Below are 11,975 nucleotides of genomic sequence, written 5' to 3'. Positions count from 1 at the left end.
GATTTGCTCAGAGGTGTGTCGGGGGTGAGGTGTATGACAGAAAAAGTCTTGCCCAGGGTGAAACCAAGTCAGAGTGGTGGGAATTTCTCCAGAGCACTCCTTTTTTGTCTTCCTTAGCATCCCATTCACCTTTACTCTCCAGGGTCTTAACAAGCCCCTGTGAGGGCACCTGTCCCTGTGAATCTCCCCTAAGAAGCCTCCCACCCCTCCCTCCCACTCTTCAGCCCCTACTATAAACTCCTGGTGTTCTCAGAGATTGTACCACAAAAAATGCACTCTTAATGATCATGAAAGCCTTATTGAAAAATCCATACTTACATTGAAGAAAGTAGGGGGAAAGTGCTAGAACATTCAGGTATGACCTAAATCAAATCCCTTATGAATATACAGTGGAAGTGACAAATAGATTCAAGGTATTAGATCTGATAGACAGAGTGCCTGAAAAACTATGGATGGAGGTTCATGACATTGTACAGGAGGCAGTGACCAAGGCCATCACCAAGAAAAAGAAATGCAAAAAGGCAAGATAGTTGTCTGAGGAGGTCTTACAAATAGCTGAAGTCAAAGGAGAAAAGGACAGATAAACCCATCTGAATGCAGAGTTCCAAAGAATAGCAAGGAGACATAAGAAAGCCTTCCTCAATGATCAAAGCAAAGAATTAAGAGGAAAACAATAGAACGAGAAAGAGTAGAGATCACTTCAAGAAAGTTAGACATACCAAGGGAACATTTCATGCAAAGATGGGCACAATAAAGGACAAAAATTATATGGACCTAAACAAAAGCAGATGATATTAAGAAGAGGTGGCAAGAATACACAGAAGAACTATACAAAAAGATGTTAATGACCCAGATAACCACAATGTTGTGATCACTCCCCTAGAGCCAGACATCCTGGAATATGAAGTCAAATGGGCTTTAGGAAGCATCACTACAAACAAAACTAGTGGAGGTGATGGAATTCCAGTTGAGCTTTTTCAAATCCTAAAAGATGATGCTGTGAAAGTGCTGCACTCAATATGCCTGCAAATTTGGAAAACTCAGTAGTACCCACAGGACTGGCAAATATCAGTTTTCATTCCAATCCCAAAGAAAGGCAATGCCAAAGAATGTTCAAACTATAACACAATTGCACTCATCTCACACACTAGCAAAGTAATGCTCAAAATTCTCCTAGCCAGGCTTCAACAGTACATGAACCGTGAACTTCCAGATGTTCAAGCTGGATTTAGAAAAGGCAGAGGAACCAGAGATCAAATTGCCAACATCTGTTGGATCATAGAACAAGCAAGAGAGTTCCAGAAAAACATCTACTTCTGGTTTATTGACTACACCAAAGCCTTTGACTGTGTGGATCACAACAAATTGTGGGAAATTCTTAAAGAGATGGGAATACTAGATCACTTTACCTGCCTCCTGAGAAATCTGTATGTAGGTCAAGAAGTTAGAACTGGATATGGAACAACAGAATGGTTCCAAATTGGGAAAGGAGTACATCAAGGCTGTATATTGTCACTCTGCTTATTTACTTCTATGCAGAGCACATCATGCAAAATGCCAGGCAGGACCAAACACAAGCTGGAATCAAGATTTCTAGGAGAAATATCAATAACCTCAGATAGGCAGATGACACCACCCTTATGGCAGGAAGCAAAGAAGAACTAAACAGCCTCTTTATGAAAGTGAAAATGATGGCTTAAAACTCAACATTCAAAAAACAAAGATCATGGCATCTGGTCCCATCACTTCAAGGCAAGTAGATGGAAAAACAATGGAAACTGTGACAGACTTAATTTTCTTGGGCTCCAGAATCACTGCAGATGGTGACTGCAGCCATAAAATTAAAAGATGCTCCTTGGAAAAAAACTTATGACCAATCTAGACAGCATATTAAAAAGCCAAGACATTACTTTGCCAACAAAGGTCCATCTAGTCAAAGCTATGGTTTTTCCAGTAGTCATGTGTGGAAAGAGTTGGACTATAAAGAAAGCTGAGCACCAAAGAATGTATGCTTTTGAACTGTGGTGTTGGAGTAGACTCTTGAGAGTCCCTTGGATTGCAAGGAGATCCAACCAGTCAATCCTCAAGGAAATCAGTCCTGAATATTCATTGGAAGGACTGATGCTGAAGCTGAAGCTTCAATACTTGGGTGCCTGATGCGAAGAACTGACTCATTGGTAAGACCCTGATGCTGGGAAAGATTGAAGGCAGGAGAAGGGGATGACAGAGGACGAGATGGTTGTATGGCCTCACCAACTTGATGGACGTGAATTTGAGTAAGCTCTGGCAGTTGGTGATGGACAGGGAAGCTTGACGTGCTACAGTCCATGGGGTCGCAAAGAGTTGGACATGACTGAGCAAATGAATTGAACTGAACTGAATGACTGTCTTAAGGCTACCCTTTCAGGTATCATTGCTATAGTTCATTTTCAGAGACGTTTGTCTGAACATGTATAAACCAGAAGAATTCAGAGAAAGTCCCATTATGTTGAATAAATTAAAAAAGACTTTCTTGTTTTGTTCCTTGATTATTTCATGTTAATTTTGTTTCTCAATGCAATTTCAAGGTCATTCAGGAAAAAGAAGCTTGTCTTATTTATCACACTCCCTATTTTTTTAAACCTTCAAAGCATCTACCTAGGTGTCAGAAAGCTAAAAAGGACTCAATAAATACAATCAGAGGATGTTGAATGAATTCTGAATACACCATGGCCCCACCATGACATCTCACACACCAAAGCTCAACAAGTGTTTGTTGAACGAATGGGTGAACACTCCTCTATCTCGGAAATGGATCCAACTTATCCAAATTTGCTATTCGCTGGCTTGGTGAATAAGAATTCACCAGAAACAATACAAATACAAATGTATGGAATGAGACAATAATATAATAGTGTGGGATGTAGCCCTTGGTAGTTTAATGATTTCTCTACTTTTTATGGGACAATTCTGGCTCATTATCTTCCCATTTATTGGCAAAGGGAGCTGAATGTATATTTGAAATACACATCCACCCTTCCTCTGGGATTTTTCCTTGTGTCAACTTTCAAAAACCACTGCTTCTTCAGTAGCTATAAGACAAGCCACAAGATGGCAAATTTTAATGCAAAAAAATAGTGGCATACATTTAAACTGCTGATATTCTGAGAAAAAATATTTCATAGTACTTTTCATTCTGTTAGCTGCTGTCTGCACATTGTGCAAATAGATTTCTATTTACTAATGGTGGCAATTAAGGCAAAGTCTTAAGCTTAACCAAATGATTGCTTACTCCTGCAGATATGCAAATCAACTTTCCTGTCATGATTAATTTTTCCATCTAGTTTGTTATGTGGTTCTCACAGCCTCAGAAGGAACAGCCTCTGTTCTATGATATCAATCTTCCTGGCCACATATGAAAGCCTAATTGGCAATAACAGAGAGATTCTGCTTTTAAAAAAAAAAAGTGAAAAGAATGACAGGAAAGTTCTAGCCAGGTAACCTTCAACATCACTGTTCTCAGTCTCTTAATTTGTAAAATAAGCATGCATGGATGCTGAGTCATGTCCGACTCTTTGGGACTCCATGGATTATAGTTGCCTGGCTCCTCTGTCCACAGGATTCTCCAGCCAACGATACTGGAGCCGGTTGCCATTTCCTTCTCCAGGGTATCTTCCCACCCCAGGATTCGAACCTGCATCTCCTGAGTCTCCTGCATTGGCAGGCACATTCTTTGACCACTGAGCCACTTGAGAAGCCAAAATAAGCATATGATTTTTCAATTAAATATAATCGTATGCAGTGCACTTAACCTTGACCATAGAGTGTAATTGCTCAAGAAATGTTAGCTGTTATAATAATAATTATAAAATATATTAAGAAAGTATACATCGTTGTTATTATTGTTGTTGCTAATGCTGAAGGGAAAAGTTTGTGGAACTGGAGCCTGAGATGACCATATTAGGCCTCAAACACGTGCAGAAAGAAAGGAACTAGAAAGAAGCAGGGATGAGAGAGATCACTGCTTCCTACCTTCCCATTTCGGCTTCCACTGGTTTCTTGCTCTCAGATATTCATGAAATTGAATCTGGTGCCTTTAAGTACATGCCCTGTGGAAGTCAGTGCCTTTTGACCAACTGACTTGGGGTACAAGTTGAGCCCCCAGAGAATGACTTACTCAGTGTGAGATTGTAGCAGTTGTGTGCGTGTGTTTGTGTGTGTTGGGGTAGAGAGGGTTGGAAGTCATACATTTTTATATCTTTAGGAGAAACACAAAAAGGGTGAGAGAAGGGAGAGGAAAGGGGTGAAGGTCAAAGTCTCCATGACATGACTCTTCCCTTTGCTTCTCCTCCATCTTACGTAAAGTTACTAAACTCACAAAATAATTGAGACGCATGAATTGGAGAGATGGAACCCAGTGACGGAGCAAGGATTTATTTTCATACTAAAGTGTTGGGATAAGGGCTGTCCAGGCAGCATGAAAGCACAGAACAGAGAGAAGGAGGAACAACAAACATCAAGTACACAAATAGACTACAGGAAGGACTTTCAGAGTTTCAAAGAGCTGTAACACTGAGGCTTGGGGCACAGCTGAATCTCTGAGAGCCACTAAAGACCCAAAAGGCATCTTGGATTGATGGATGGATGGACAGAGGGATTGATGGATCCATGCATGCATGCATGCATGCCTGGATAGATGCATGGATGAAGACAGAGGTAGAGAAATGTGTGAACTCCTTGAAGGCTGAGAGCAACAGCTTCATCTTATTCATTTTTGTATATTCAGTGTTGTACATGGCAGATATTTTCTAAATTCTTATGGAGTAGATGAGTGATAAACAAATGAATAAATAGATAAATTAACTTGCAAGTACTAATCTTTTAATATACATTCTATCTATCCATTCACTGTTATCATTATACTGAAACATATGAGTTTATTTTATAAGCTTACATATATTTCAAGGTTGAAGAAGATATTCCATCAGCTTAAGTATACTTACCATAAAGCAATCATTTAGTGCTTGCAAAAGACATAATCTTTCTTTCTGGTCCACCAGACAAGCACTTATGTTCCACCTTCATTTTCTGCCATCCATCTGGGGACAAGGCAGTGGGAGAGGAGATTGCAGAATGATGTGACCAGTTAATGCAGCAATACATCGCCAGCCTGAGCGAGGCAGGAGCTACTACAAAGGAGCTGACTTGGACTGTGAAGTGTATTCTGATTCTCTCTTTCAGGTTTCTCCAGATTTCTGGAACTGAACATACCATTCGGCTCTGCATATCTGAACAGCTCTCATCATTGGCTAGATGTGAGAGTCCCCTGACTGTGAAGTTCTAAATCAGGCACAGACTCTGCCGTCTCTACACATATCCACACACAGCTCTCTTGGTCTGCACTGGAGCAATATGGATCTGCCAACTGCTGCAGATTAATTTTATTTAGGCATCTTTTTCCCTAATCACACAGATAATTTCAATAAAAAAGAAATCACTCCAATACCAGCTGCTAGCCTCAGTGCAGTCCTGGTAATTATCACCTTGTCAGACCTTGGAATCCTCCTACATGCTATATCATGGTTCTGAGTTCATCTGAATTTATGCATTATTTGTACAGATAATGACACCTATCAGATCACCTTTTAACTTCATTTGAAATGAAATTAACTGGCAAAGAGATCATAATGACTTATAGGAACACATTCTAAGCCTTAAAATAGCAAACTGATTTCCTCTCTCCTTTACTTATTCTGCCTTTCCTTCACTTTTCTCTCCAATTAGCCTGCCACTTCCTTCATCATCTCACTGGAGTCTTAGAAGGGCAGGAAACTGGAGGGGCCAGATCATTTAAAAAAAAAAAAAAAGATGTTCACTCGTGTGTGTGTGTGTGTGTGTGTGTGTGTAGACAAGCTGCTGATTCTAATTTCAAAGGATGGCATTTTATATCTTCCTGCTCTATTTCTCCCCCTGTCAACACCTCACTTAACGCTAGTGAGCTTCTAGAAGGCAATCCTCAAAGATGAAAATCAAACAAAATGAAAATTATAAATAGAATTAACCTCTTTTCCCTTTTCTTTCCCTTTCCCTTTCATTGCCTAGAAATTAGACTTATCATTGCATAACTCTAGCCCAGAACTTTTGCCTCAGACCCCTCTGTCCTATTTCCTTTTAAATATCTCACCTCAATGACCAATTGATCTTCAGAGTCAACATATCTGTGGTGGGGATTGCTACACATTCACCAAAACCCACCTCAACTACATTTCCCAGTGTTCCATGTGGGTAGGGGTGGCTATATGACCAAGTTCTAAGCAAAGGAAAGTTGAGACGTGATATGGGTCAGTACCAAGCCTGACTGACACTTTGCAGAACCTGTCATGTGATACTGCCTGTTCTTTGCCCATCTGTTGATGGCATGGAAAGAATTCTAAAGACTTTGAATAGGTTGAGGAGCCACAAGATGGAAGGAGCCTGGGCCTCTGAATGAGCTTGTGGGAGGCTCTCTGGATGGGAACTCCTGCATTGAACTAGAATGTGAACCCGAAATAAACTTCAATTGTATTCAGGATTTATCTATTACCATGCTTTGGTTCCCTGGGTAGGTGTGGGGGGGTGACCAACCCCCAGCTCCAAAGTTGGTTTGGATGTTAACACTGATGATGCTACATGTACACAAGAGGGCATGAAGAGATCTATTAGTCACAGGTTGAATCTTTCAGGAGAAAGCGGGACAGGCTCCCAAGAAAGTCTACAGATGGCTTAGAAGATTGAGGAAGGGTGACTGACTCAGGCTTTTACTGTGGTTAGTGAATGAAACTAGGGAAGGCTCCCAAACAAGCCAGGTGTTATGTGACTGGGAATGCCATTTTGACATTCTTATCAGCTTGCTCAGATATGGGAAAAGGGGGAAGGCAGCTGTCAGCAATCAAACATCAAAAACAGAACCAGACTCTATTGCATCACAGCTGGAATCACCTTGACTTACACAACATCAAAACGGAATGCATTCTCATCCATCACCCAGCTCACTCCTGCCTTCTCTTCTGTTTCCCTTGAGACCAGACTTACCAACACCCCAAAAGTTGGACACTGAACAGAGGACAACCTTGGAGAAGTGATTGGCATGAAAGCCGTACTCCCTGAGCACTCACTCTGCTTCCACCTACTCCCATCCCCTCACAGCCCCAGCTGGGAGAATTTCCCAGAGATTGAGGGCAGAGCAGGAGCCATGAGGGCCCTGTTTCTGCCAGAAGCACCACACAAGGGCTGAGCCAATGATGGCTTTCTGACACCTGCCCGGTACCCAGGAGACCATGCTTGGCTTTCTGTATGTTCCTCCCCACAGCTGCTTCCATGAGCCAGAGTCTCACAAGCCAAAAAACAACAGTCAGAGAAAGACCTGGCTTTTTTCCCCCAAGGTTTCTCAACTGTTACAGGTACAGAAGGTGATGGAGTTCAGTGTTAGTCACTCTGTTACTCTGGAGACCCAGCTGTCTCTGCTCCTTTGAGTCTGTGTCTTTCAGTGATTTGGAGGAGAGTGAGCCCAGGGAGCTTTGCAGGGGTAAACAACCTGCAGACGCTCTGTCTGGGTCTTTGCCTGTTTTCCTGTTACTGAACCAGCAAGACCTCTCCAGGACGCGGGCCTCCCCGTTGTTTTAACACTCTTCCCTCCTACATTCCTCCCAGGACAGTGATTCCTACTGACCGTAGGACTTATCTCTGCCTCCTGCTGATTCCAAAAGCAATCCAAAATTCAATTTACTTCAACATATATTTACTATGGCCTGTTTAGGACTAAGGGTTTCCCAGGTGGCTCAGTGGTGAGAATCCGCCTGTCAATGCAGGAGACCCAAGAGACACAGGTTGGATCCCTGGGTCAGGAAGATCCCCTGGAGTAGGAAGTAGCAACCCAGTCCAGTATTCTTGCCTGGAAAATTCCATGGACAGAGGAGGCTGGCAGGCTACAGTCCATACGGTTGCAAAGAGTTGGATAAGACTGAGCAACTGAGAACACTTTTACGACTAAGCCTAACTCTGGAACTATTGAAATAAATACTTACCCTCAAAGAGTTTATAACCTACGTGATATTCAATTGAACCCTTTCAATTTATTCCTACATTCAAATTATTTGGATTATCATTAGTGTCATTGTCCAGTTTGGAGCAAGCCCAAACTTTTCATACTACTTGCAATGTTTAGTTCCATATGTGGAACCCATTCCATCCCATAATACATACTCATTGCTCTGTCACCATCGAGTCCAGAGAGCTCTGTCCCACACCTCTCTCTGAGTCTCTCCTGCTGCATTTCAGAGACTGTCATCCCTTGTGATGCTCATGACTGCAGGCTCTGCCCAGGTAGGTCTAGGAAAGCCTGCTGATGCACTCAGCCTAGTTTCCACGGGTACCACAGAACGTGTACCTTCCACATGACACCTCTTCAGAGTCCTCACTGAGAAGGAACTGCTGCAGCCCCAAATGAAGAATAAGGGGTGGGGAAAGACTTCCCCCCACCCAAATCCTACCATCTGCCCTTCTGGAGCCTTCGGTTCTTTGAAGAGAGTATCCTTGAAGCTTCTGTGCCCAGTCCTATGAAATGGATTCTAGGTACCCTGCTCGGGATGCATGCATTCCAGAACAGATCTGGTGCCTTCATGGGAAGTTCATTGGCAATAAATGTCACACGGGACAGAGTCGAGTGCAAAGCCCCACAACACCTGTTTCAGGATGACCTTCCACCTTCCAGGCTGATGCTGATCCATGAACCAGCACCCTTGGGTGCCCTCTGTTTAGCTCCCTAGAAAGTATCATCATCCAAGGGGTGCTGAACACTCGGGTCTAGAAGGCACTGGGTTTCTCGAGCTGTGAAGTTGAAGCTTGTGATGGAGCTTCTCCCCCTGTAACCCACACCTAGGTGGCATGTGTCTCAAATGAGGAATGTGATCAGGCCTCAGTTTCTTATTTTACCTAGAAGAGGTAAGTGCTACAGCCACCCCTGGCTCTTCAGTGCTAAGTTTTCCACTGCACTTGTAACCATGTTAGTTAGTTAGGGCTAGATACCATAGTGCAGTTATTTTAATCTAATTTGTTGTTGCTTTTTAGTCCCTCAGTTGTGTCCAACTCTTTTGCAACACCATGGACTGTAGCCCACCAGGTTCCTCTCTCCATGGGATTTCCCAAGGCAAGAATACTGGAGTGGGTTGCCATTTACTTCTCCAGGGGATCTTCCCAACCCAAGGACTGAAACTTTGTCTCTTGCATTGGCAGGTGGGTTCTTCACCACTGAGCCACTGGGGAAGCCCCATTTTTAATCTAATCGTGAAATATTAATCAATACGAAGAACTGCTAATTTTAAAGACTGGTTGCCCAGGCTGCAGGGTTCTAAGCCATCTCTTAGGTATCTGGTCCATAGGCCAGGCATTGGATTCTGCTGTGATTTCCAGCCCATGGAGAGGGATGTCTGTACCTTGTAGAGTCTAGAAAATTTCCTCAATTTCCTCAATTTTGGGCCTCTTCTGTAGCATCTGCCAAATTCTGTGGTGTAAATCCTCCCAGCATGGCTGATTGAAAGCTAAACTGGGACATCACTGAACACAAAAATGGGAGGAGGTGCAAACTAGTGTGCTGTTACACAGTGTTCCCATCACAGATGCAACTGACATCATCTCAGAAGCACAGATCACAGCAAAACGTAATAAAATAATTAGGAGGTGATGAGTTTTGACTAGATTTTACCTTTGTTTTGCTGCTGCTACTGCTAAGTTGCTTCAGTCATGTCCGACTCTGTGCAACCCCACAGACAGCAGCCCACCAGGCTCCCCCGTCCCTGGGATTCTCCAGGCAAGAACACTGGAGTGGGTTGCCATTTCCTTCTCCAATGCATGAAAGTGAAAAGTGAAAGTGAAGTCGCTCAGTCGTGTCCGACTCTTAGCGACCCCATGGACTGCAGCCCACCAGGCTCCTCCATCCATGGGCTTTTCCAGGCAAGAGTACTGGAGTGGGGTGCCATTGCCTTTAATTTAATGAATTTAACTGTAAACTTACATAACCAGTGTTAATGATAGCTGTGTTTAACAACCATTTAGCAAAATCCCTAAAAATGTAGTCATTGGTTCTCATAAGCCTGTATGAACCAACTCAAGCACACTACTAGCTGGGGAGGAAGAAAAGCTGGGCATCACAAGGTGTCCAAGTGGTCAAGTTCACAGCACAGGAAGACACTCCTGGGGCATTCAGAGCTGTCTCAGCAGAATTTAACAGGAGTAGAGAAGATCATAGCGAGGGTGGAGCAAAGCATGGATGATACTACTCTGTGGCTGTATTGACCCTGTATCTATTTCCCAGTTGTGAGTGGAGCAGTAATTGAAACCCAATCAGAGATGTCAGTATGAATTTTTTCTCCCTTGCAAATGCCACTATGCAAAATAACTGCATCGCATGCAGAGCTCCTGGCAACAAGACAGCTCCTGGTTCCTAATCAAGAAGACACTAAAGCCTGTCCCATCTTTCCCCAGAAACACCTGGCTGTGTCCTGAAGAATCACCTCTCCTCTCGGCTCACGCTTCCGTCTGCCAGGATGAGGGTATGTTCCAGGATGCCTCCTCAAACACCTACAGCAATAACAGCCTTCTGCCTAGTCCTCTGCAGCAGAGGCAGCCCTGAGATCTAAACTTCATTTGCCAGCACACGGTTTAGAACAGAGCAGCCCGAGTCCAAGAAAAGAAAAGGTTATGAAACAGATCTGTGCAATGACACAGCATGAGCGCAATTAATTGTTGTCAAAGCATTTTGCTGGCTGCATTCATCTCTTATGTAGGAGAACAAAACTGTCATAATGGTGACAACTTTATTCAACACTGGTGCAATTACGAAGCCTAAAAATAGGAAGGAGAGGGGAGATTTGCTTGAGAGAGCTGAGCTCTGTTACCCATGCCTGGGACGGTTCTGCTCCCAGGATGGAGGGTGGAGAGGAAGGAAGCTTAGATTCATTGAATGTTGCCATGTGCTACTATGAGAAACGTTTTACCGTCTTATGTGACATAATCCTCCCTTCAACTCTGTGAAGCGAGGAGGAGTGGAGCAGAGCTCTGAGAAGCAAGATCTGTTGAGCACCCAGTATGAGATAGGCTCTCTGTACACACTCTACATACATAATCACTTGACCGTAACCTCTCTCAAAAGGAGGTATTATCCCCACTTTACAGATGGGAAAACTGAGTCTCAGAAAGATTAAGAAAGTCTTACAAGATCCCATGCTCAAATGCTTTCTATTACAAAGTCATTTATTTGGGCTTCCTTGAAGGCTCCGATGGTAAAGAATCTACCTGAAATGCGGGCAACATGGGTTCGATCCCTGGGTTGGGAAGATCCCCTGGAAAAGGGAACAGATACCCACTCCAGTATTCTTGCCTCGAGAATTCCATGGACAGAGGAGCCTTGTGGACTACAGTCCATTGGATCACAAAGAGTTGGACACAACTGAGGGACTAACACACACCTAAAGTCATTTAGGGACTTCCTTGGTGGTCCAGCGGCTAAGACTCTGAGCTCCCGATGCAGGAGGCCTAAGTTTGATCCCTGGTTGAGGAACTAGATTGTGCACAACACAACTAAGACTCAGCACAGCCAAATAAATAAAAATAAAGATTAAAACAAACAACAGTCATTTACGGGGACTTGTTCACTGTGAAATCTGTGAAGTGAGCAGAGCCACACTTCAGGATAACGGCTCCTCTCTTCTCCCTTCTTCATCCCCTTTTCTACTCTCTCATTCCCTTGCCATCTCTTGCAGGAAGGCAAAAATGGCCGAGGCTACAAAGCCACACAGCGGTGGCAGATCCTTGACTAATACCCAGATCTGTCTGCACCCCCTAAGCATGTGTCCTCAGACTGTGCCAGACAAGCTGGAGAGAGATTTCAGCTTGCCCAAGACGCAGGCAGAGAAAGCAGAAGCAGAGGCAGGAACAGAAGCTGGGTGTTTCTGCCCCACATC

This window comes from Bubalus kerabau, chromosome 5 (genome assembly GCF_029407905.1).
Source record: "Bubalus kerabau isolate K-KA32 ecotype Philippines breed swamp buffalo chromosome 5, PCC_UOA_SB_1v2, whole genome shotgun sequence".
In the NCBI taxonomy this organism is placed as follows: Eukaryota; Metazoa; Chordata; class Mammalia; order Artiodactyla; family Bovidae; genus Bubalus; species Bubalus kerabau.
The sequence above is the reverse complement of the archived record's forward strand: the minus strand, read 5'-3'. Positions refer to the sequence as shown.